The following is a 25,550-nucleotide window of genomic DNA, read 5'->3' on the forward strand; positions in this document are numbered from 1 at the left end:
TTAGCTTCTGTGTACCCTTGTCTGTTTGTCTGTCGTACACATATTGAGCATAGGGACCGTCGCACAGTTGTATGCCGTCGCCTAGGATGGGCCGTGCAAGTAGGCAGGGACTGAGTGGCGGGTAAATTAGGGCTCACCTGCTTGTCTCCCTACCCCGTCATTACATAATCACAGGCCATATACCTTTTCTACCCTTGTCCCTGACACAACTATGGACCCCCTTGAGACCCTGGCTCAGCAAATGCAGGGCCTCTCCCTACAGATCCAAGCCCTGGCTCAGAGGGGCAACCAGCGTGATGCTACCCTGGTAGTGGCGGGTAGATTAGGGCTCACCTGTCTGTCTCCCTACCCCGTCATTACACGTGGTATCTAGGTTACATGAACACTTTCATAACGTATCTTGTGGTTCGCGCTTGGGCATTGGAGATGAAGAAGACTGGAAGAAGTCATCATGGCGTTCTGGGCCGGATGAAGAAGAAAAGAGAATGTGAACGACTCCAATCTGAGAAGATGTCACGTGTGAGTCACTGAATTTCACTGCACTGTATTCACTTATATGGTCTGCAGAATGCCTGTGTAGGACTGATATCTGTCACAATATGGTGGGAATATTGGTCTTTGTTTTACTACACACGTTTTTAGTACACAATTAAGAGTGTTCATATTATTTCTATATAGTTTGAAGTTTAGACCCAAAATAATTATTTCCTTTGGTGGGTCCAAGGTACCTCAGTCAGACACTGATCCTTGCAGTAAGATATTGTATTACTGTCTGTAGCCTTAGAGGAGAATTTATTAACCTTGCTTAGCCTCTTATCTGGCATAGAAAAGTCCCAAAAGTGCGGGAAAGTTTTTGGGCAGTTTATGCTGCGCTTGGCACTTTTTGAAAAGTGTGTGGTGCTTTGCGGAAAGGGATGACAATTTTACTTTCATTTACGCCAGGAACGGGCGTAATGTAAAGCAGAAATCAACGCCAGCTCCGAGCTAGTGTACAATTTTACATTGAGTGTGTAACAAAAGGCCTAAGCCAGACCCTGTATCTCCCCCACTAATCAGACTGTCTTGTGACACAAGACATGTGTTTTGCCCACACCACAAAAAAAATAAAATAAATATATATATATATCTGAGAAGGCGTATCTATAAGGGTATATTCACACGCTGAGTTTTCAGGCGTATTTCGGGGTGTAAGCGCCTTCGAATACGCCTGAAAAATCGTTAGCCCGATGCCTACAAACATCTGCCTATTGTATTTTAAAACGGCACGTAAAAAGAAGGAGCATGTCACTTCTTGAGCCATTTTTGGAGATGTTTTTCATTGTGTCAATGGAAAAATTTTTAGAAAAAAACACCTCAAAAAAACGTTTCCAGCTTCAAAAACGGCTGTAAATCAAAGGCTGTGTTCTCTGAAACCAGCTCTGTAATTTTCAGCCATTTTTTACTTTGCGTGTGAACCCTAAGTCTATGACACCTGATAGCTCTGCTACTTGATAGGAGACAGCGGCTCAGCAGACAGTATCACATATAATATGCTTAGATACAACGGCTTAGAGGACAGTATCACACATGCTAGGCCCAATTAAAAGGTTAGGCTATGTTCACACAGAGTATTTTGGGGGAGGAATATCTGCCTCAAAATTCCGTTTGGAACTTTGAGGCAGATATTCCTCTCCCTGCACTCCGATTTTCGCGGCAATTATCGCGCCGTTTTTCGCCCGCGGCCATTGAGCGCCGCGGGCATAAAACAGCGAGAAATACGCTTTCTCCTGCCTCCCATTGAAGTCAATGGGAGGTCGGAGGCGGAAGCGCCCGAAGATAGGGCATGTCGCTTCGTTTTCCCGCGAGGCAGTTTTACTGCTCGCGGGAAAAAGACGCCGATGCCTCCCATTGAAATCAATGGGAGGCGTTCTCGGACCGTTTCTGCCGAGTTTTGCGACGCGGTTTCCGCGTCAAAAAACTCGGCAAAATACCCCGTGTGAACATAGCCTAAGACATTTTTTCCCAATTAAGGCTATGTTCACACGGAGTATTTTGGGGGAGGAATATCTGCCTCAAAATTCCGTTTGGAACTTTGAGGCAGATATTCCTCTCCCTGCACGCCGATTTTCGCGGCAATTATCTCGCCGTTTTTCGCCCGCGGCCATTGAGCGCCGCGGGCATAAAACAGCGAGAAATACGCTTTCTCCTGCCTCCCATTGAAGTCAATGGGAGGTCGGAGGCGGAAGCGCCCGAAGATAGGGCATGTCGCTTCTTTTTCCCGCGAGGCAGTTTTACTGCTCGCGGGAAAAAGACGCCGATGCCTCCCATTGAAATCAATGGGAGGCGTTCTCGGGCCGTTTCTGCCGAGTTTTGCGACGCGGTTTCCGCGTCAAAAAACTCGGCACAATACCCCGTGTGAACATAGCCTTATAGTGTTTTTCGATACAGGTCACTTGAACTGGTATCATTTAACCCCTTAGTGACCAGCCCATTTTAGGCCCTAATGACCAAGCTATTTTATTCGTTTTTCTATAGTCGCATTCAAAGAGCTATAACTTTTTTATTTTTTCGTCTACATAGCTGTATGAGGACTTGTTTTTTGCGGGATTAGTTGTACTTTTTAATAGCACCATTTTTGGGTACATATAATTTTTTTATTAACTTTTATTAACTTTTTTGGGGGGGGATTATAAAAAAAACCTGAAATTCCGCCATTGTTCTAAGCGTTTTTAAATTGACGCCGTTCACTGTGCGACGTAAATAACACATTACCTTTATTCCATGGGTCGGTACGATTACGGCGATACCACATATGTAGAGGTTTTTTTATGTTTTACGACTTTTGCACAATAAAAACACTTTTGAACTAAAATTATTTGTTTTTGCATCGTTTCCAAGAGCCGTAACTTTTTTATTTTTCCATCAATGTAGTGATTTTTTGGGCTTGTTTTCTGCGGGATGAGACGTAGTTTTGATTGGTACTGTTTTGGGGTGCATGGCACTTATTGATTCATTTTTATTATGATTTTTTTGCGGGGCAATGGAAAAAAATTGCAATTTCGCCATTGTTTTTTGCGTTTTTTTTTACGGTGTTCACCTTGCGGTTTAAATTACATATTAACTTTATTAATGGAGTCATTATGGTCGCGGCGATTCCATATATGTGTACTTTTATTTCTTTTTTACACTTTTACTAAATAAAACCACTTTTTATGGAAAAAAATGGATTTATTTTTTTACTGTAATTTTTATTATTAATCTTTATTTCACATTTATGACTTCTTTTATTAGTCCCACTAGGGGACTTTACAGTGCGATCTTCAGATCGCTGCTATAATGCTTTCGTATACCAGAACATTATTGCCTGTCAGTGTAAATCTGACAGGCAATCTATTAGGACGTGCCTCCGGCGCGTCCTAACAGGCATATGTCCAGGGCAGACCTGGGGGCTTTTATCAAGCCCCCGGCTGCCATGACACCCCATCGGAGACCCGCGATTGCATTTGCGGGCCGCCGATGGGTGACAGAGGGAGCTCACTCCCTCTGTAAACAAAGTTAAATGCCGCGGTCGCTATTGACGGCAGCATTTAACAGGTTAAACGGCCGCGATCGAAGTAAACTTCGATCGCGGGCGTTGGAGCAAGAGCTCAGCTGTCATCAGACAGCTGAGCCCCGGCTCCAGCCTGCACGGGGGACCCGTGCAGGACTTAGACTAGGCTCACGTGAAAAGGCGTCAGCCTAGCCTAAGGCCCCTTAGTGACTCACGTGAAAAGGCGTATTGGTGGTCACTAAGGGGTTAAACAGTTAACCAATGAATGGCGCTGTTTACGTGGAATTTACCCTGTGGCCTAATGTACCATATAATGTATTTAAAAAAAATGTAAAAAAAATGTAAAAAAAAAAACTACATTTTGTGGGGTGAATTTAAAAAAAACTGTAATTCCGCAATTTCTGTTTTTATTTTACAGTGTTCATCGGGCGCCATGGATTGCATGATAACTTGATTCTGCGGGTCATTACAATTATGGTGCTAAAACCCACTCTCTGAAGCCCCCCTTCAAGATACATTTCATCTGGTAACAATGGCAGAAATATGTCTTTCCATCTGGCACCTCCAGCAGACTCCTTTCAGTCTAGTTTGATTTCTTTTACCTCAGAGTTCCTCTTTTTCCCTTTTTTTAATTTCTTCTTTCCCTCTCCCCTTCTTCTCCTTCTCCCCCCACTTTTTTTGAACTATTTCTAACAGGGGCTGTGCAGGATTAGAAAAATATGGCTGCTTTCTTCCAAAAACAGCACCACACCTATCCACAGGTTGTATCTGGTATTGCAGGTTTGCTCCATTGAAGTGAATGGTAATGAGCTGTAATACCACACACAACCTATGGACAGGTGTGGTGCTGGTTTTTGGAGAAAGCAGACAAGTTATCTTATACTGGACAACCCTTTGTCATGGATTTTTCTTGTGCGGAGATGCTCCCTGCATTATCCCTTTTCCTTTATGGCCGCTGATATGTACTATTCAGCTTTATGGCCTCTGTGGTAAATACACTGCAAGTCATTAAAGGGTTAACACTTCAGACCACTGTGGGTGACGTCACAATGAATGAGGCGGCAGTGGTAAGAAATTCCTGTAGTAATGATGATGAAGGTGCTGATGTCATAAATACAAATGTTTATGACATAAAGAAGATTCCACATTAGAAGGTTTTACTGCCACATTCAGCGCCATATTGGATGGGACTGAGGACCTTGAGCTTGACTTCCCCACCAATGCCGACCTGATGTAATTTGGAGGTTCTAGCAGGGAAACCCTTTACCCAAGACCACTTCTTCATCACAGTGATGCCATCCTCTTCATACGGGTTGTCTGTAATAGAGGGGGGTTTCCAGCAGGAGATCCCCATCTATTAGCCAGAGCGGAGACAGATGCTACAAGGAGGCATCTGGAGGACCCGTCTCATCCGTGGATCGCTTATTCATTTTAATGGGTGCCCAGGAAGAGAGACATCCGTCTAGCCAACCAGATCAGCCGATTTATGTGTTTTATGTCGTTCGTTCATTGTATTGTTTTTCCTTGAAAATCTGAGAAAATGTACAAATTCTGTTACAAATTCTATTTTGGCACCTTCTAAGCCCAGAGGAAGGGCAATCCTCCAGCCATGGTTTCCCTAGAGGTTTCCCCCACAGGGGGTTTTTCCTTTCCTGCGTGCTGGAGGGTGACTCTTCGTGAGTCGGAGGTTTGCCATTTTGGGTTTGGTCATATAATATAATAAAAGTTTTGACCATTTAACACCCAATTCTAATGTTTTGTGTCTTTATTTTGCATTCTTTGGTTTGGTGATTGGGATTCTGGGTCTATTACATATCACAAAATCATAAGGCCGGACATCTACTTCCCACACTGACATAGAATGGAGACAACAAGCGTTGCTGCACAATTAAGTGTACATATCCTTACATTAAGATATTGTATTACGGTCTGTAGCCTTTGGGGGGAATATATTAACCTTTCTACAACAGTTTACTAGCGTAGAAAATTCACAAAATGCGCAAATGTTGAAATTTTAGGGGGCAAAAAATGAGCGGGGCTTAGCAGAAATAGGCAACAATTTTACTATAATTTACGCCAGTAACTGATGTAAATTATAGCAGAAATCTATATGTATAGTGCGGCCCAGATTTATCTCTGGGGGGCGTAACAAGGCAAAGGTCTGTGCCAGACCCATACCTCGCCCCAATCAGACTGTATGCCCCCCCAATCAGACAATAAAATACATTTTAAAAATTTACTTTAACTGTACAGCAGGCCGCGGCACATAGAAAGTACTGATGACAGGCCGCGTTGCAGCTAAAAGATGCGACACATTTATTAAGAGTCGTTCGCCTGTTAATAAATGTGTTGCATCTTACTCCAGCAAACTGTTTAATAGGACTGGTGTATGAAACGCCAGTATTAAAGGGAATGTGTCGCTAGGAATTTATTTTTATTTTTTTCAGTTAAACAGTTAGTATATAAGTGATTACACATTGTTTTAATTTTTTCACAATTCAGGAAATATTATAAATTAGATTCTAATTTATAACATTTCCATGTGCTGGTCACTAGAGGGAGCAAATCCCAAATTTGCAGCATTGGCATGTGGTAAAGCAACCTCATTGCCTTATGCTGCAAATTTGGAGTAGACACACTCGCTCTGCCCCAGCACACACCAGTAAACATACCTACCAACTTTCAAGTATCTAATCTAAGTAGTCTCTGCCCACACATAACCGGTTCAGCCCACTCAGTATTATGTTCCCATTGGACCCCCCACACAGTGTAATGACAAATAGCTGCCCCCATACAGTTTAATGCCCCCTTAGCTGCCCCTAGTACCAGTGCGCTGATATAAAGCCCAGTGCCCATATAGATGGTGTCACACACAGTGCCCATGTAGATGGTGCCACACACCCCAGGGATTCCACTCCGGAGGAGCCCCTGCTGTCACTGTCCATATATGGACAGTGACGTAAGGCATTCCCTATAGGAGCAGAATCCCTGTCCAGAGCGTCGGCCACGCTGTGGCCAGGGATCGCACTCCAGGAGGAGACCTTGATGTAATTGTACATATATGGACAGTGACGACAGGCAGGGCCGCACCTGCCATTAGGCGAGGTGAGGCAGCGGCCTCAGGCGGCGCCACCGAGCTAAAAACGGGGGGCGGCATATTGTGGCAGGGCCAGGGGGGATGCGTGGGGAAGGCAGGGGAGAATACTTTACCTAGCAGACGTGCAGCACGATAGGCGCACGTCTGCTAGTACACTCCCCCTCTGTGACGCTGCACGCGCCGCGAGAGAGGAGCATAGGAAACCTGGAGGACTGCGGGAGGAGCGGCCGAACGCTCTCTCCTGAAGAAAAGAAAAGCAGCTGGTAAGTAATGAGTTGAGGACAGGAGGCTGAGTCGTTGATAAAGACTAGAGCGGCAGAGTGCCAATTACTGCGCTCAGCCTCCTGCCCTCACTAATTTAAAAGTGATGGGCTGCTACCACACTGACAAGAGGGGGGCATCTGACTGACTGCATTGGGCAGCCTTAGAGGTGTGCGACATGGTGCTGCATCCTCCCACCATGTAGGGGGCGCAACTGTGCAGGCCGTGCTTTGGACTCTATATTCTCTGCTCCTCGTTACACACACTGAGGAAGCAGAGGAAGCAAGTGCAGAGCCGAGGAGGAAGCTCCGCTCACAGTCTGACCTGCAAGAAACCTGTGCAGCTGGAGAGATGGTAAGTTCCTGTGAGTGTGTATATATGTATACATGCCTTGTGTCTGACTGTCTGTCTATGTGTGTGTATATATGTGTCTCTATATGTATACATGCTTTGTATGTGTGTGTGTGTGTATATATATATATATATATATATATATATATATATGTGTGTCTGTATATGAATACATGCCTTGTGTCTGATTGTCTGTGTATGTGTGTGTGTGTGTGTGTGTGTGTGTGTGTATATATGTGTCTCTATATGTATACATGCTTTGTCTGTCTGTGTGTGTGTGTGTGTGTGTGTGTGTGTGTGTGTGTGTATATATATATATATGTGTCTGTATATGAATACATGCCTTGTGTCTGATTGTCTGTGTGTGTGTGTGTATATATATATATATATATATATATATGTGTGTCTGTTTATGAATACATGCCTTGTGTCTGATTGTCTGTGTATGTGTGTGTGTGTGTGCGTGTGTGTATATATGTGTCTCTATATGTATACATGCTTTCTGTTTGTGTGTGTGTGTGTGTGTGTGTGTGTGTGTATATATATATGTGTCTGTATATGCATACATGCCTTGTGTCTGTCTGTATGTGTGTGTGTATATATGTGTCTGTATATGTATACATGCCTTGGGTCCGTCTATGTGTGTATATATGTGTTGGTATGTGTATACATGCCTTGTGTGTGTGTGTGTGTGTGTGTGTGTGTGTGTGTGTGTGTGTATATATATATATGTGTATATTTGCCTGTATTTGTAGAGGGCAGCAATAGAGTCCCCCGCACAGTGCGCCATCCAACCTAAGGCCGGCCGGTAATATAATTTAAAAAAAAACAAAGACATAAGAAAACATTTTTTATTGAAATAAAAACTCCCCCGCACAACCCTCTTTCACCATTTTATTAAAAAAAAAAAACGTACAATATCGAAGTAGTCCAACTAATCCATGACTAAGGCTGGGTTCACACGACCTATTTTCAGGCGTAAACGAGGCGTATTATGCCTCGATTTACGCCTGAAAATAGGGCTACAATACGTCGGTAAACATCTGCCCATTCATTTGAATGGGTTTGCCGACGTACTGTGCAGACGACCTGTCATTTACGCATCGTCGTTTGACAGCTGTCAAACTACGACGCGTAAAATGACTGCCTCGTCAAAGAAGTGCAGGACACTTCTTTGGACGTTTTTGGAGCCGTTTTCTCATAGACTCCAATGAAAACAGCTCCAAAAACGGACGTAAAAAACGCCGCGAAAAACGCGAGTTGCTCAAAAAACGTCTGAAAATCAGGGGCTGTTTTCCCTAGAAAAGAGCTCCGTATTTTCAGACGTTTTTGGTCACTACGTGTGCACATACCCTTAGTCTAAATGGTCCAGCCGAACATAGCAAAAAAATAAAAGTTAGCAGTATTACAAATATAAAACCTATACTTTTTTCTCCCCTGCACCACAATAGAAACTAGAGGTCAAGGAAAAATAATTTCCCTTCATGTAACTCTGCTTCCTGTCAACTGAAAAGTTAGCCGCCAGAGGGAAAAAATGTTTCCCCATTGTGGAGTACAAGAAAGTCTAAGGCCTCATTCACACGACCGTAGCCGTGTGCACGGCCGTGATTTTCGGGTCGGCCGGATGCGGACTGTCAGCGGACTGTCAGCCGCAGGCCGCCCGCAAATAACGGGACATGCACATGGCCGTGGCCATTGTTTTCAATGAACCCGGACCGCAGAACCTGGCCGTAATAACACATGCCCGTTCTTTCTGCGGTCCGGGCTCCCGGGCCGTGCACGGACCGCAAAAACTACGGTCGTGTGCACGGCCCCATAGAAAAGAATGGGGCCGCAATTCTCCCGTGGAGAATGACAGAGAATGACCGTTGACAGGTGACAGAGTTCAATAGGGGGGGGGGGGTGTTAGGGGGAGGAGGGGGTAAAATATGGTCTGTTCACAGTTTGTGTTTTTTCCACCCCTGCCCTAGATTTCAATCCTACATCCGCCCCTGTGTGCAGAATATCACAAGTTCACAACAGAGCTTGCAGAGGAGAAGCGCACGCCCCTGCGGACCACGATACAGAGAGCGCGTCTAACGAGTGAGTATGGCAGCTCTGCACCTCTCCTCAGCCTCCACATGTTATTGGATGAGAGGAGGAGGAGAAGGGCGGACTGTGGCTGATAACATTCACTACTGGTATATATTTATATGTGCGGTATATTCACTGCTGCTATATATGGATCAGAGCGGTATATTCACTGCTGCTATATATGGATCAGAGCGGTATATACACTGCTGCTATATATGGATCTGTGCGGTATATACACTGCTGCTATATATTGATCTGTGCGGTATATACACTGCTGCTATATATGGATCTGTGCGGTATATACACTGCTGCTATATACGGATCTGTGCGGTATATACACTGCTGCTATATATGGATCTGTGTGGTATATTCACTACTGGTATATATGGATCTGTGTGGTATATACACTGCTGGTATATATTTATATGCGCAGTATATTCACTGCTGCTATATATGGATCTGTGCGGCATATACACTGCTGCTATATATGGATCTGTGCGGTATATTCACTGCTGCTATATATGGATCTGTGCGGTATATTCACTGCTGGTATATATGGATCTGTGCGGTATATTCACTGCTGCTATATATGGATCTGTGCGGTATATTCACTGCTGCTATATATGGATCTGTGTGGTATATTCACTGCTGCTACTCTTTTAATAGAAAAATATAAAACATTACAAAATAAACGGTATTTACAAAACAAACACAACAAAACAAAACTTATGTACATTTCTGTACAATTTACCCAGCCTGGCCCTTCTTACATAAATCCCCATGCATACATAACTATAATCCCATACTCATTCATACACACACCTAAACCCCCCCAACCCCAAGAAAACATAACTATAACACTATATACAACATACTCTTAAAAACCATGTGCCAACCAATGGCCCCCTAAAAAAAAAATCAAGACATATATAAAACAAAAAAATAATAATCACAATAATAATATAAACAAAATAATAATAATAATAATAATAATAATAATAATAAAAAACTCTGAAAATAAAAGTTACCATCCCATGGTGCACTTACTCCAGTGCACCATGTAAAAGAAAAGAAAAGAACTAAACACAAAAAACAAAAATATATATATATATATATATATATATATATATATATATATCTACTTTTTTCTAATTTTTTTCAATTATTATTTTTTTTTTTTTTTTTTTTTTTTTTTACTTTTTTTTTTTTTTTTTATTTTTTTTTTTTTTATTAACTTATCCACATTCATACCTAACCCTGTACACACTAACTTATCCATCACCACCCATCACCTCCTCCCAACCAGCATCACGCCTCATGTCCTTCCATGTCCGCATAGTTCAGATGCTGGCCCCCACCACCAAAACACATCACCCACCCAGCCCGATCCCACGTCTCATGTCCTCCTCACGTCCACGTAGTCCAGAATCGGGCTGGGCACACCCCCAGGCCCCCCACCCCACCTATCTACTGCCCATCTTATCTAAACATTCACTCAAACCCATGCATACACCTATACACCATATAATCATACCGACACATAACTATAACAAAATATCATACTGTATACAATAACCCGAAAACCTAAGTTTGGCTGCTTGTAAGCCCTTTTTCTGTCTCCAAAAAGCTCAAAACAAAAACCTACTTGTGCTTACTCAGCCCATCACCAGAGGAGAGAGAGAGGAAAGCCCCCCTAGAGCACCAGCCCAGAGGCCAAAGCCAACCCCCAACCACCACCCCGGTCCCTATCGCTAAACCTATGCTGCTTGCCCTATCTCTATCCCTTATTACTTTATAAACTAATCTGTCCCTCCTGCTGTCTCTCATTCTGTCCCTATCGCTATTTCCCGGTGTCATGGCCAGGTGCAGACCCCCACCTCCAGTCTAATACCCAGGGGCACTCCCTCCCCTCCCCCTGAAGGTTGGTTCCACCTAGGGCACCCTAAAATTGAAGCCCCTCCAAAGTCGAGAGGCCTTGGATGCACCCAGTTTCTCAACCTCCAGAGACCGGACCTTCACCAGGTCACCCATGATATTCCTACACACCTCGTCCTCCAGGAGGATTTTACACTGAGTCGATACTAAGCACCGTGCGTTCCACGTGAAATACCTGATCACTAAACTAACTAAAAAAGAAGTGCAATGATCCCTTCCACCCAGGTCTCCGAATGCCCCATAGGCCCAACCAGCGTAGGAGAGGTTGGTCAGACCGGGCCAACCGATGGAGGCACCCACCCGTTTGTAAACCTCTGCATTGAAGGGACACTGAAGCAAGAAATGGTCCATGCTTTCCAGCGTGTCATCGCACTCCTCCCGAGGACAACCTCTTTCATCGGAGTTTCTGTACTTCAGATTGCCCCTTACATACAGCCTCCCATGGAAGCAGCGCCAAGCCAGATCCCAAAACTTCTGGGGAATCCTCACAGAGTTTAAAAGTTTTAATCCCACCCCGAGGTCGCTACTTGGGCAGTCCCTGAGCGCCAGGGGCTTCTGGAAGCAGGTCAACAAGACCTTTCTGTCAAGAAATTTTCTCGACATGGTCTTGATCTCCCTCGCCTCCAGACCCCACCGACGAACAACCTTCAGAACCGGGGCGGCATAAGCCGGGAGGTGCCCATGGGGTACACGCAGGTCTTTCGCTTGGCCTCCTGTCTCCCATTCCTGGAAGAAAGGCCGAAACCATCCCCTGCAGGAGGATATCCACAGAGGAGCCCTTTCTCTTTCAAAGAGGTTTGCCAAATTAATTTTAATGAAGGTGTTTACTAGAAACACCACTGGGTTAACCATACCTAACCCACCTAGTTTCCTCGGTAGGTAAGTAACCTCCCTCTTGATTAGGTTAAGCCTGTTTCCCCATAACAGTTGGAAGAACAGGCTATAGACCCGAGTCCAGAGAGGTTCTGGCAACATGCACACGCTGCCAAGGTAGAGCAACATGGGCATCAGGTAAGCCTTGGCCAGGTGAACCCTTTCCCTAAGGGACAAAGACCATCCCTTCCATTGGCCAACCTTCTGGGCAGCTATTGATAGCCTACCTTCCCAGTTTTTCATGGGGTAATCACCCGGGCCAAATTCAATGCCTAAGATTTTAGCAGACCCTTTGGGCTCTGGGAGGGTGTCCGGGAGATCAAAACTAGGATCCCCTCCCCCCAGCCAGAGACTTTCACACTTGTCCCGGTTGATCCTGGACCCAGATGCCCGTGAGTAGCGCTCAACTTCTGACATCACCCACTCTGCCTCCCCTCTCGAGGAGACAAAGATAGTGACGTCATCCGCGTACGCAACCACCCTCTGAGTGGCTTCCGGCTCCTCCAAGTCCATCCCCACCCCCGCCAATGGCCCACGATCGAGCCGCCTAAGAAAGGGGTCGATCGCGAAAACATACAGCAAGGGGCTTAAGGGACAACCCTGGCGGACACCAGACCCAACCTCAAAGGGGGTTCCAGTCCAACCGTTCACCAGTGCAAAAGACTCAGCCCCAGCGTATAGGGTCTGGAGCCAATTAACGAACTCACCCGGTAGGCCATACCTCAGAAGGACTGACCAAAGGTACTTGTGATTCACCCGGTCAAAAGCTTTGGCCTGATCCAAGGACAGCATGTACCCCTCCCATCGGCCAGAATGTCCCTGCTCCACTGCCTCTCTGACACTGAGGACAGCACTAAAGGTGCTGCGGCCTGGAACAGAGCAATGCTGGGCCGACGAAAGGAGCCGGGGTGCAAACTTCACCAGCCGATTAAACAGTACTTTTGCGAGCACCTTTCTGTCCGTATTGAGGAGCGCTATGGGACGCCAGTTCTCAATACGTGTCGAATCCTTACCCTTTGACAGAATGATCAAGGCCGACTTGCCCATTGACTTTGGAAGAGCGCCCGAGGAGAGGCACTCATTAAAAACCGCAGTCAAGAGGGGAACTAAGGTTCCCTTAAAAGCCTTATAAAACTCAGATGTTAAGCCATCTGGGCCTGGCGACTTTTTGATGGCCAACCCATCAATCGCCAGCATCACTTCCTCTTCCTTGATCGACTGTCAAAACACCAAGCGAGGGGTCTGCTCCTGGCTCAGGGATGGTTTCAGCCAGGAAAGCCGACATTTCGTCTCGGTTTAGATCCTGCTCACCCAAAAGCTGCGAATAAAAGGATCTGATGACCTCCAGGATCCCTGATTTGGATCTCATCAGGGAGCCTGTACTATCTACCAGTCCTGTCACCACCTTACGACTCACTGACATCTTGCAGTTCTTGTAAGGGTCGGGCGAGCGGTACCTCCCGAAATCCCGTTCAAGAACCAAAGACGTGTGCCTATCATATTGGCATCTTTTGAGCAGAGCTTTCACCACAGAGATTTCCTCACGGCTACCTCCGGTTGAGACTAGATGTTCGAGTTTCCTCCTCATGTCTTGATACAGGCGATACCTGCTCATAGACGTGAGGCACGAGATCTGACGGAAAAACTCAGCCACCCGTTCTTTGAACACCTCCCACCACTCAGACTTAGTACCACCTAGATCCAATAAAGGTACCTGGCTCTGAAGAAAATCCTCGAAGGCCTGTCTTATCTCTGCTTCTTCCAGGAGAGTAGAATTCAGCCTCCATATACCTCTTCCCATCTGGAGGGACTCTGCAACACTCAAAGAAAACATAATCATACAGTGATCGGAGAACTCCACCTCAACGACGGACACTGCCGAAGAGATGGCGTCCTCCTTTAAAAAAAACCTGTCTATTCTGGATCTACGACTACCACTATGATAGGTGAATCCCGAGTGGCCTGGGGTATACCGAATGTGGATGTCCTCCAGGCGAGCATCACTAGCTATTCTATTCAACTCGACACTATCATAGGCCAGTACCTTTCTGGAACCTCCTCTGTCTTGGGGCCTAACGACAGTGTTAAAGTCCCCTCCAAAAATGACTTGTCGGCCTGTAAAAAGGAAGGGCTTAATCCTCATGAAGAGACTTTTCCGGTCCCACTTTGTCTGGGGACCGTAGATGTTAATGAGTCTTAGTTCTTGTCCCCTCATGAGAACATCTAAGATCAAGCACCGCCCCATTTCTAACTCGATCATCCGCCGGCATGTGACCGGTGCGGTAAAAAGTACCGCCACCCCGCTATATGGCTCAGCCGCAAGAGACCAGTAGGAGGGCCCACGTCGCCACTCCCTCCTAGCTTTCACGACCTCTGCCAAAAGTGACAGTCTGGTCTCCTGCAAAAACAAAATGTCAGCTTCAACCCGGCCGAGAAAATCAAAGGCTGCAAATCTAGCCATATTCGACTTAATGCTGGCAACGTTAATCGATGCCAGCGTCAACGGAGTGGGTGCCGCCATCATAAATGATTGAGTTAGACGGTTTTCTTCTTCCCACCCCTTGCTTTCTCCTCTGAGGAGGACCCCTCACCCTCTTTACCTCTTTTTTTTGTTTTTGAGGAGTCCATAACCTCCACCACCCCCCTCCCATTCTCATCTCCTGGGTCCGGGCCGACCCCCTCCCCCGGGGACAGTGGCCCCCGCAGAAGAGGAGGCTCAACGACTCCTAGACTCCCTACCGTGCTCTCCCCCCCGGCCTGGGGGTCTGGAATATCCATGAGAACACGGTATCGGTTGGGGGAGCACACCAGGGGGGTGCAGGTTTTGCCTTCCTTGGCCGGGGCAGAGCCAGATGTTTTTAGCCCTGTTTTGATGTTACCCGGTGTCCCCTGTTTTGTTTTAGGCTGTGACCTCCCTTCCTCTTCCACACTTTCATAGTGGGAGGACTGGGAGTCCTCAGCCCTCTGCTCTCTCTCTATCCTCCTTATCTCCTCGTCCAGTACGGCCCCCCCAAGAGCATCAGTATCCTGGGGGGCATCCAGGTCCGAGCCAGAGGAGTCCCCAGTTTCCTGGGTCCTCCTCAGCTCTCGTTCCCTTCTGCGTTTTTCCGCCCTTCTCTGACGAGAAGGGGGTCCCCTCCTGGCGTTCGTCCTTTGCTCTTGGGCTCTATCGTCTCTGTCCGCCCCCTCGCCCACGGAGACCTCCCTCCTTACATTCTCCGTAGGGTTGGAACAGACATTGACGACTGAGCGCGGACACCGACTGAAAGGGTGACCTAGGTCACCACACAGGTTACACCTAATCTGCTCACACGATGCGGCCAGATGGCCTACCCCCCCACAATGAGCGCACTTCTGCACAGTGCAGCTTGCGCTCAAGTGTGAGGGGTCGCCACACCGGTGACACAGCTTCGGCTGCCCCTGGTAGAAGACAAGGATTCGATCTCTTCCCAAGAAAGCAGATGATGGTATGTGGGACACCGTCTGCCCCAGACGCTTAAGTTTAACCATAAACGTCCAGGCTCCCGACCAGATGCCAAACTCATCGCAGTTCTTCCGTGGCATCTCTGCTACCTCACCGTATCTTCCCAACCAGGTCATGATGTCCACACAGGAAAGCGACTCGTTACGGGTAAGAACGGTCACTTTCCTGAGACCATTCTGGCGAGAGATTGCTTGCGCAGCAAACCCTCGCCAGCCGGGCTCGCTTTTCACCAGCTCATAGTTCCCCCAGAAGACCTCAAGGCCCCCCGGCTGAACAAAGCTGATGTCAAACTCAGCCGTACCATGAGGATGTATCAAGGCGTAGATGTCACTCGCCTTGAAGCCCATCTCCAGCAGCAGCTCCACCACCCTCTTACGAGGAGGGCACGCATCATTGCCACGCCACTGGAGACGGACCACATTCCTCCTGGCCACGGCCGGCCCGGTTGTTGGGAGCGACCACTGATCTCCCCGTCTCTCTCGGAAGGCATCCAGACCATACCTATTTATCCAAAAGGATAGGTCCTTCTGCACTCCCCCTACTGTTATTGTCTGCTTCCCCTCCCTTAAGGCTTCTAGGAGGCGCTGTTGCAAACTGCCGTCCCCGGGCCCAGAAGATGAGGATGGGTGGGCCGACGGTCCCCCCACCACAACGCCCGCATACGACCTGCCGGGCGCTCTGGCAGAAGGAGCAACCGGCCCGCCAATGGTTGACACTCCCCCCACAATATTACAACCCACATTAACATCCACAACATTACCACCACCAACAATATTACCAACACTACTAACATTACCATTAATATTTACATTTTCACTTACATTCCTCTCCACAACTTTCATACCGGCCAGGCTGGTAACGGAGTTCTTCCTTTTGTCCATAGGCTTTATATATGTTGTTTTTGGGGTCTCCACATCATCAGGTGCCGCTACTTCTGGGGCGCCGCCGGATATCTCAGGCGGCAATCCCTCAGCACCCTCCGCTTCACCGACCTCCATATCTGCTGCGCCACCAATACAATGTTCGGGAGGAGGGGTGCCGTCACCCCCCGTGCCCGCTAAACCCCTCCCACCGCCTTGCGGCGATGCAGATGGAGGGGCCGCAGGCACCGCTAGAGCCGCTCCCGGCACCAAACCAACCCCCCCTCCCGTCGGGGGATGGCCAGCAGTGCCGGAGCCTCTCCTACCGCCACCACTCGCTGCCGCAACACTTTTTGGTGCGTCCGCCGGCCGAGTCACATGACCAGCGGACTTCCGGTTTTCCGGCGCCACATCCGGTTTCCGGTTCCCCCCGTCCCCCGGCCTCCGGCTTGCGCCAGAGACCGGCTTCTGAGGTTCCCCATCCGCCGGACACGGGGACACGCCCCCTAGCGCCACGTGGCCATCGACACCACCTCCTTTACAGGAGACGGCATCTGGCGCCATCTTGGCCACATTGCTCAAAACCAGCACCATATTTTTCTGCCCACATACCCGCCACGACCCCACTGCAGAGGCCGGAGCTGGGGGATTTGCGGGGTTTGCGTCCCGAACCGAGCTCTCACCCGGTCCGGAACGCAAGGAAGACAGGTAGGAATACTTATAGGTTACTCCACCTGTCTTCGCCTTTGCCTTCTTCCTCATCTTCCATAATTTTTTCTTCTTCCTTTTTTCCTCCTCTGGCGGCAACTCTGCTCCAAACGAAAAATTCTGCATAGACACTGGGGACTCCTGCTGCCGTATTTGTGTGAGCAACCCCGGGGGGTGCTCACTGTTAGATTCATAGTTCTCCACAGATCGGTTATAGGAATGTTCCACATTTGCCTCTCCATTGCTGCTTTCCCAGGGGGCCTCTGAGCCCGTCTCCGTCTCCCCCCGGGTCGGCATCCTCTCCTCCTCCGCTTCCACACTCTCCTCCGCTTCTACACTCTCCTCCATCTCCACAATTTCTCCAGCCTCCACTTCCACGGCCTCCGTTTCCACGGCCTCCGTTTCCACGGCCTCCACTTCCACGGCCTCCACTTCCACGGCCTCCACTTCCACGGCCTCCACTTCCACGGCCTCCACTTCCACGGCCTCCATGTTTATTGCAGCATTAGCATCCTTATTTTTCCTGACTTTGCTGTCTTTCTTTTTTGCTACTTCCCCTTTCCAGGGGGTTTCGTTACCTTGTGTGGGGGACGCCATCAGGGAAAACCTCTCATCGTTTTCCAGCTTCTCCCCGAAGGCTCCCCCACCAGCCACGATCTCCGATCGCCTTTCCTCCACCGCCTTGACTTCCTCCAGGATTTGTTTTACCTGGAGACTATACCGGGACCTCTTGGTGCCTGATGTTTTTGCGGCTCGTCCCCTGGCGACCGCCAGATCTTCACGCAGCCGCCGCAGGGACTTACCGAGGTCCCGGTATTCTTCCAGCCGGGCAGCTAGGCGGGAGCTGAACGTCTCCATCGACTCCCCCGACTGCAGTAGCCCCCACTCCTCGACCGTGCTCTGGTCCCTTGGTCGGGCATCTGGCCTTGCTGGGCATTCTGGTCCTCCACCTGGATGATCCGCCATGTCTCTCCTCCTGGCTCCTTCCAGAGCCCCAGCATCAGGGGGGGCCGCACAGATCTTTACACGGGATGACCTTCTCACCCCTGATGCTGGCTGCACGCTCCCAGCAGGTTGGGAAGACCCCCTACCCCCCGCCTGCATGCTCCAGGGGGTAGAGGTCTGAGGCTCCATGTATGAATGGAGCCTCCTTCAGGGAAGCTTCCTTAGCCCAGGCAGGTGATAGAAACCTGGGCTGGTGAAAGAAAGGAAACTCCCTGGATCTCGGGTGTGGTCCACCAAACACACACACACAGCAGCTCTCTCACACACAACCTCCCTCCTTGCTGGTCACTGCTGCTACTCTTTTAATAGAAAAATATAAAACATTACAAAATAAACGGTATTTACAAAACAAACACAACAAAACAAAACTTATGTACATTTCTGTACAATTTACTCAGCCTGGCCCTTCTTACATAAATCCCCATGCATACATAACTATAATCCCATACTCATTCATACACACACCTATACCCCCCCAAACCCAAGAAAACATAACTATAACACTATATACAACATACTCTTAAAAACCATGTGCCAACCAATGGCCCCCTAAAAAAAAACACCACATATATAAAACAAAATAAATAATAATCACAATAATAATATAAACAAAATAATAATAATAATAATAATAATAATAAACTCTGAAAATAAAAGTTACCATCCCATGGTGCACTTACTCCAGTGCACCATGTAAATGAAAAGAAAAGAACAAAACACAAAAAATACAAAACAAAGCCAAAATCTATATATATATATATATATTTTTTTTTTTTAATATTTTTTTTTTCCAATTTTTTTTTTTTTTTAATATTTTTTTACTTTTTTTTATTTTATTTTATTAACTTATCCACATTCATACCTAACCCTGTACACACTAACTTATCCATCACCACCCATCACCTCCCCCAACCAGCATCACGCCTCATGTCCTTCCATGTCCGCATAGTTCAGATGCTGGCCCCCACCACCCAACACATCACCCACCCAGCCCGATCCCACGTCTCATGTCCTCCTCACGTCCACGTAGTCCAGAATCGGGATGGGCACACCCCCAGGCCCCCCACCCCACCTATCTACTGCCCATCTTATCTAAACATTCACTCAAACCCATGCATACACCTATACACCATATAATCATACCGACACATAACTATAACAAAATATCATACTGTATACAATAACCCGAAAACCTAAGTTTGGCTGCTTGTAAGCCCTTTTTCTGTCTCCAAAAAGCTCAAAACAAAAACCTACTTGTGCTTACTCAGCCCATCACCAGAGGAGAGAGAGAGGAAAGCCCCCCTAGAGCACCAGCCCAGAGGCCAAAGCCAACCCCCAACCACCACCCCGGTCCCTATCGCTAAACCTATGCTGCTTGCCCTATCTCTATCCCTTATTACTTTATAAACTAATCTGTCCCTCCTGCTGTCTCTCATTCTGTCCCTATCGCTATTTCCCGGTGTCATGGCCAGGTGCAGACCCCCACCTCCAGTCTAATACCCAGGGGCACTCCCTCCCCTCCCCCTGAAGGTTGGTTCCACCTAGGGCACCCTAAAATTGAAGCCCCTCCAAAGTCGAGAGGCCTTGGATGCACCCAGTTTCTCAACCTCCAGAGACCGGACCTTCACCAGGTCACCCATGATATTCCTACACACCTCGTCCTCCAGGAGGATTTTACACTGAGTCGATACTAAGCACCGTGCGTTCCACGTGAAATACCTGATCACTAAACTAACTAAAAAAGAAGTGCAATGATCCCTTCCACCCAGGTCTCCGAATGCCCCATAGGCCCAACCAGCGTAGGAGAGGTTGGTTAGACCGGGCCAACCGATGGAGGCACCCACCCGTTTGTAAACCTCTGCATTGAAGGGACACTGAAGCAAGAAATGGTCCATGCTTTCCAGCGTGTCATCGCACTCCTCCCGAGGACAACCTCTTTCATCGGAGTTTCTGTACTTCAGATTGCCCCTTACATACAGCCTCCCATGGAAGCAGCGCCAAGCCAGATCCCAAAACTTCTGGGGAATCCTCACAGAGTTTAAAAGTTTTAATCCCACCCCGAGGTCGCTACTTGGGCAGTCCCTGAGCGCCAGGGGCTTCTGGAAGCAGGTCAACAAGACCTTTCTGTCAAGAAATTTTCTCGACATGGTCTTGATCTCCCTCGCCTCCAGACCCCACCGACGAACAACCTTCAGAACCGGGGCGGCATAAGCCGGGAGGTGCCCATGGGGTACACGCAGGTCTTTCGCTTGGCCTCCTGTCTCCCATTCCTGGAAGAAAGGCCGAAACCATCCCCTGCAGGAGGATATCCACAGAGGAGCCCTTTCTCTTTCAAAGAGGTTTGCCAAATTAATTTTAATGAAGGTGTTTACTAGAAACACCACTGGGTTAACCATACCTAACCCACCTAGTTTCCTCGGTAGGTAAGTAACCTCCCTCTTGATTAGGTTAAGCCTGTTTCCCCATAACAGTTGGAAGAACAGGCTATAGACCCGAGTCCAGAGAGGTTCTGGCAACATGCACACGCTGCCAAGGTAGAGCAACATGGGCATCAGGTAAGCCTTGGCCAGGTGAACCCTTTCCCTAAGGGACAAAGACCATCCCTTCCATTGGCCAACCTTCTGGGCAGCTATTGATAGCCTACCTTCCCAGTTTTTCATGGGGTAATCACCCGGGCCAAATTCAATGCCTAAGATTTTAGCAGACCCTTTGGGCTCTGGGAGGGTGTCCGGGAGATCAAAACTAGGATCCCCTCCCCCCAGCCAGAGACTTTCACACTTGTCCCGGTTGATCCTGGACCCAGATGCCCGTGAGTAGCGCTCAACTTCTGACATCACCCACTCTGCCTCCCCTCTCGAGGAGACAAAGATAGTGACGTCATCCGCGTACGCAACCACCCTCTGAGTGGCTTCCGGCTCCTCCAAGTCCATCCCCACCCCCGCCAATGGCCCACGATCGAGCCGCCTAAGAAAGGGGTCGATCGCGAAAACATACAGCAAGGGGCTTAAGGGACAACCCTGGCGGACACCAGACCCAACCTCAAAGGGGGTTCCAGTCCAACCGTTCACCAGTGCAAAAGACTCAGCCCCAGCGTATAGGGTCTGGAGCCAATTAACGAACTCACCCGGTAGGCCATACCTCAGAAGGACTGACCAAAGGTACTTGTGATTCACCCGGTCAAAAGCTTTGGCCTGATCCAAGGACAGCATGTACCCCTCCCATCGGCCAGAATGTCCCTGCTCCACTGCCTCTCTGACACTGAGGACAGCACTAAAGGTGCTGCGGCCTGGAACAGAGCAATGCTGGGCCGACGAAAGGAGCCGGGGTGCAAACTTCACCAGCCGATTAAACAGTACTTTTGCGAGAACCTTTCTGTCCGTATTGAGGAGCGCTATGGGACGCCAGTTCTCAATACGTGTCGAATTCTTACCCTTTGACAGAATGATCAAGGCCGACTTGCCCATTGACTTTGGAAGAGCGCCCGAGGAGAGGCACTCATTAAAAACCGCAGTCAAGAGGGGAACTAAGGTTCCCTTAAAAGCCTTATAAAACTCAGATGTTAAGCCATCTGGGCCTGGCGACTTTTTGATGGCCAACCCATCAATCGCCAGCATCACTTCCTCTTCCTTGATCGACTCTGTCAAAACACCAAGCGAGGGGTCTGCTCCTGGCTCAGGGATGGTTTCAGCCAGGAAAGCCGACATTTCGTCTCGGTTTAGATCCTGCTCACCCAAAAGCTGCGAATAAAAGGATCTGATGACCTCCAGGATCCCTGATTTGGATCTCATCAGGGAGCCTGTACTATCTACCAGTCCTGTCACCACCTTACGACTCACTGACATCTTGCAGTTCTTGTAAGGGTCGGGCGAGCGGTACCTCCCGAAATCCCGTTCAAGAACCAAAGACGTGTGCCTATCATATTGGCATCTTTTGAGCAGAGCTTTCACCACGGAGATTTCCTCACGGCTACCTCCGGTTGAGACTAGATGTTCGAGTTTCCTCCTCATGTCTTGATACAGGCGATACCTGCTCATAGACCTGAGGCACGAGATCTGACGGAAAAACTCAGCCACCCGTTCTTTGAACACCTCCCACCACTCAGACTTAGTACCACCTAGATCCAATAAAGGTACCTGGCTCTGAAGAAAATCCTCGAAGGCCTGTCTTATCTCTGCTTCTTCCAGGAGAGTAGAATTCAGCCTCCATATACCTCTTCCCATCTGGAGGGACTCTGCAACATTCAAAGAAAACATAATCATACAGTGATCGGAGAACTCCACCTCAACGACGGACACTGCCGAAGAGATGGCGTCCTCCTTTAAAAAAAACCTGTCTATTCTGGATCTACGACTACCACTATGATAGGTGAATCCCGAGTGGCCTGGGGTATACCGAATGTGGATGTCCTCCAGGCGAGCATCACTAGCTATTCTATTCAACTCGACACTATCATAGGCCAGTACCTTTCTGGAACCTCCTCTGTCTTGGGGCCTAACGACAGTGTTAAAGTCCCCTCCAAAAATGACTTGTCGGCCTGTAAAAAGGAAGGGCTTAATCCTCATGAAGAGACTTTTCCGGTCCCACTTTGTCTGGGGACCGTAGATGTTAATGAGTCTTAGTTCTTGTCCCCTCATGAGAACATCTAAGATCAAGCACCGCCCCATTTCTAACTCGATCATCCGCCGGCATGTGACCGGTGCGGTAAAAAGTACCGCCACCCCGCTATATGGCTCAGCCGCAAGAGACCAGTAGGAGGGCCCACGTCGCCACTCCCTCCTAGCTTTCACGACCTCTGCCAAAAGTGACAGTCTGGTCTCCTGCAAAAACAAAATGTCAGCTTCAACCCGGCCGAGAAAATCAAAGGCTGCAAATCTAGCCATATTCGACTTAATGCTGGCAACGTTAATCGATGCCAGCGTCAACGGAGTGGGTGCCGCCATCATAAATGATTGAGTTAGACGGTTTTCTTCTTCCCACCCCTTGCTTTCTCCTCTGAGGAGGACCCCTCACCCTCTTTACCTCTTTTTTTTGTTTTTGAGGAGTCCATAACCTCCACCACCCCCCTCCCATTCTCATCTCCTGGGTCCGGGCCGACCCCCTCCCCCGGGGACAGTGGCCCCCGCAGAAGAGGAGGCTCAACGACACCTAGACTCCCTACCGTGCTCTCCCCCCCGTCCTGGGGGTCTGGAATATCCATGAGAACACGGTATCGGTTGGGGGAGCACACCAGGGGGGTGCAGGTTTTGCCTTCCTTGGCCGGGGCAGGGCCAGATGTTTTTAGCCCTGTTTTGATGTTACCCGGTGTCCCCTGTTTTGTTTTAGGCTGTGACCTCCCTTCCTCTTCCACACTTTCATAGTGGGAGGACTGGGAGTCCTCAGCCCTCTGCTCTCTCTCTATCCTCCTTATCTCCTCGTCCAGTACGGCCCCCCCAAGAGCATCAGTATCCTGGGGGGCATCCAGGTCCGAGCCAGAGGAGTCCCCAGTTTCCTGGGTCCTCCTCAGCTCTCGTTCCCTTCTGCGTTTTTCCACCCTTCTCTGACGAGAAGGGGGTCCCCTCCTGGCGTTCGTCCTTTGCTCTTGGGCTCTATCGTCTCTGTCCGCCCCCTCGCCCACGGAGACCTCCCTCCTTACATTCTCCGTAGGGTTGGAACAGACATTGACGACTGAGCGCGGACACCGACTGAAAGGGTGACCTAGGTCACCACACAGGTTACACCTAATCTGCTCACACGATGCGGCCAGATGGCCTACCCCCCCACAATGAGCGCACTTCTGCACAGTGCAGCTTGCGCTCAAGTGTGAGGGGTCGCCACACCGGTGACACAGCTTCGGCTGCCCCTGGTAGAAGACAAGGATTCGATCTCTTCCCAAGAAAGCAGATGATGGTATGTGGGACACCGTCTGCCCCAGACGCTTAAGTTTAACCATAAACGTCCAGGCTCCCGACCAGATGCCAAACTCATCGCAGTTCTTCCGTGGCATCTCTGCTACCTCACCGTATCTTCCCAACCAGGTCATGATGTCCACACAGGAAAGCGACTCGTTACGGGTAAGAACGGTCACTTTCCTGAGACCATTCTGGCGAGAGATTGCTTGCGCAGCAAACCCTCGCCAGCCGGGCTCGCTTTTCACCAGCTCATAGTTCCCCCAGAAGACCTCAAGGCCCCCCGGCTGAACAAAGCTGATGTCAAACTCAGCCGTACCATGAGGATGTATCAAGGCGTAGATGTCACTCGCCTTGAAGCCCATCTCCAGCAGCAGCTCCACCACCCTCTTACGAGGAGGGCACGCATCATTGCCACGCCACTGGAGACGGACCACATTCCTCCTGGCCACGGCCGGCCCGGTTGTTGGGAGCGACCACTGATCTCCCCGTCTCTCTCGGAAGGCATCCAGACCATACCTATTTATCCAAAAGGATAGGTCCTTCTGCACTCCCCCTACTGTTATCGTCTGCTTCCCCTCCCTTAAGGCTTCTAGGAGGCGCTGTTGCAAACTGCCGTCCCCGGGCCCAGAAGATGAGGATGGGTGGGCCGACGGTCCCCCCACCACAACGCCCGCATACGACCTGCCGGGCGCTCTGGCAGAAGGAGCAACCGGCCCGCCAATGGTTGACACTCCCCCCACAATATTACAACCCACATTAACATCCACAACATTACCACCACCAACAATATTACCAACACTACTAACATTACCATTAATATTTACATTTTCACTTACATTCCTCTCCACAACTTTCATACCGGCCAGGCTGGTTACAGAGTTCTTCCTCTTGTCGATGGGCTTTTTATAAGTTGTTTTTGTCATTTTTGGGGTCTCCACATCATCAGGTGCCGCTACTTCTGGGGTGCCGCCGGATATCTCAGGCGGCAATCCCTCAGCACCCTCCGCTTCACCGACCTCCATATCTGCTGCGCCACCAATACAATGTTCGGGAGGAGGGGTGCCGTCACCCCCCGTGCCCGCTAAACCCCTCCCACCGCCTTGCGGCGATGCAGATGGAGGGGCCGCAGGCACCGCTAGAGCCGCTCCCGGCACCAAACCAACCCCCCCTCCCGTCGGGGGATGGCCAGCAGTGCCGGAGCCTCTCCTACCGCCACCACTCGCTGCCGCAACACTTTCTGGTGCGTCCGCCGGCCGAGTCACATGACCAGCGGACTTCCGGTTTTCCGGCGCCACATCCGGTTTCCGGTTCCCCCCGTCCCCCGGCCTCCGGCTTGCGCCAGAGACCGGCTTCTGAGGTTCCCCATCCGCCGGACACGGGGACACGCCCCCTAGCGCCACGTGGCCATCGACACCACCTCCTTTACAGGAGACGGCGTCTGGTGCCACCTTGGCCACATTGCTCAAAACCAGCACCATGTCTTTCT

The sequence above is a fragment of the Rhinoderma darwinii genome, unplaced genomic scaffold (assembly GCF_050947455.1).
Source record: "Rhinoderma darwinii isolate aRhiDar2 unplaced genomic scaffold, aRhiDar2.hap1 Scaffold_130, whole genome shotgun sequence".
NCBI classification, from domain to species: domain Eukaryota; kingdom Metazoa; phylum Chordata; class Amphibia; order Anura; family Rhinodermatidae; genus Rhinoderma; species Rhinoderma darwinii.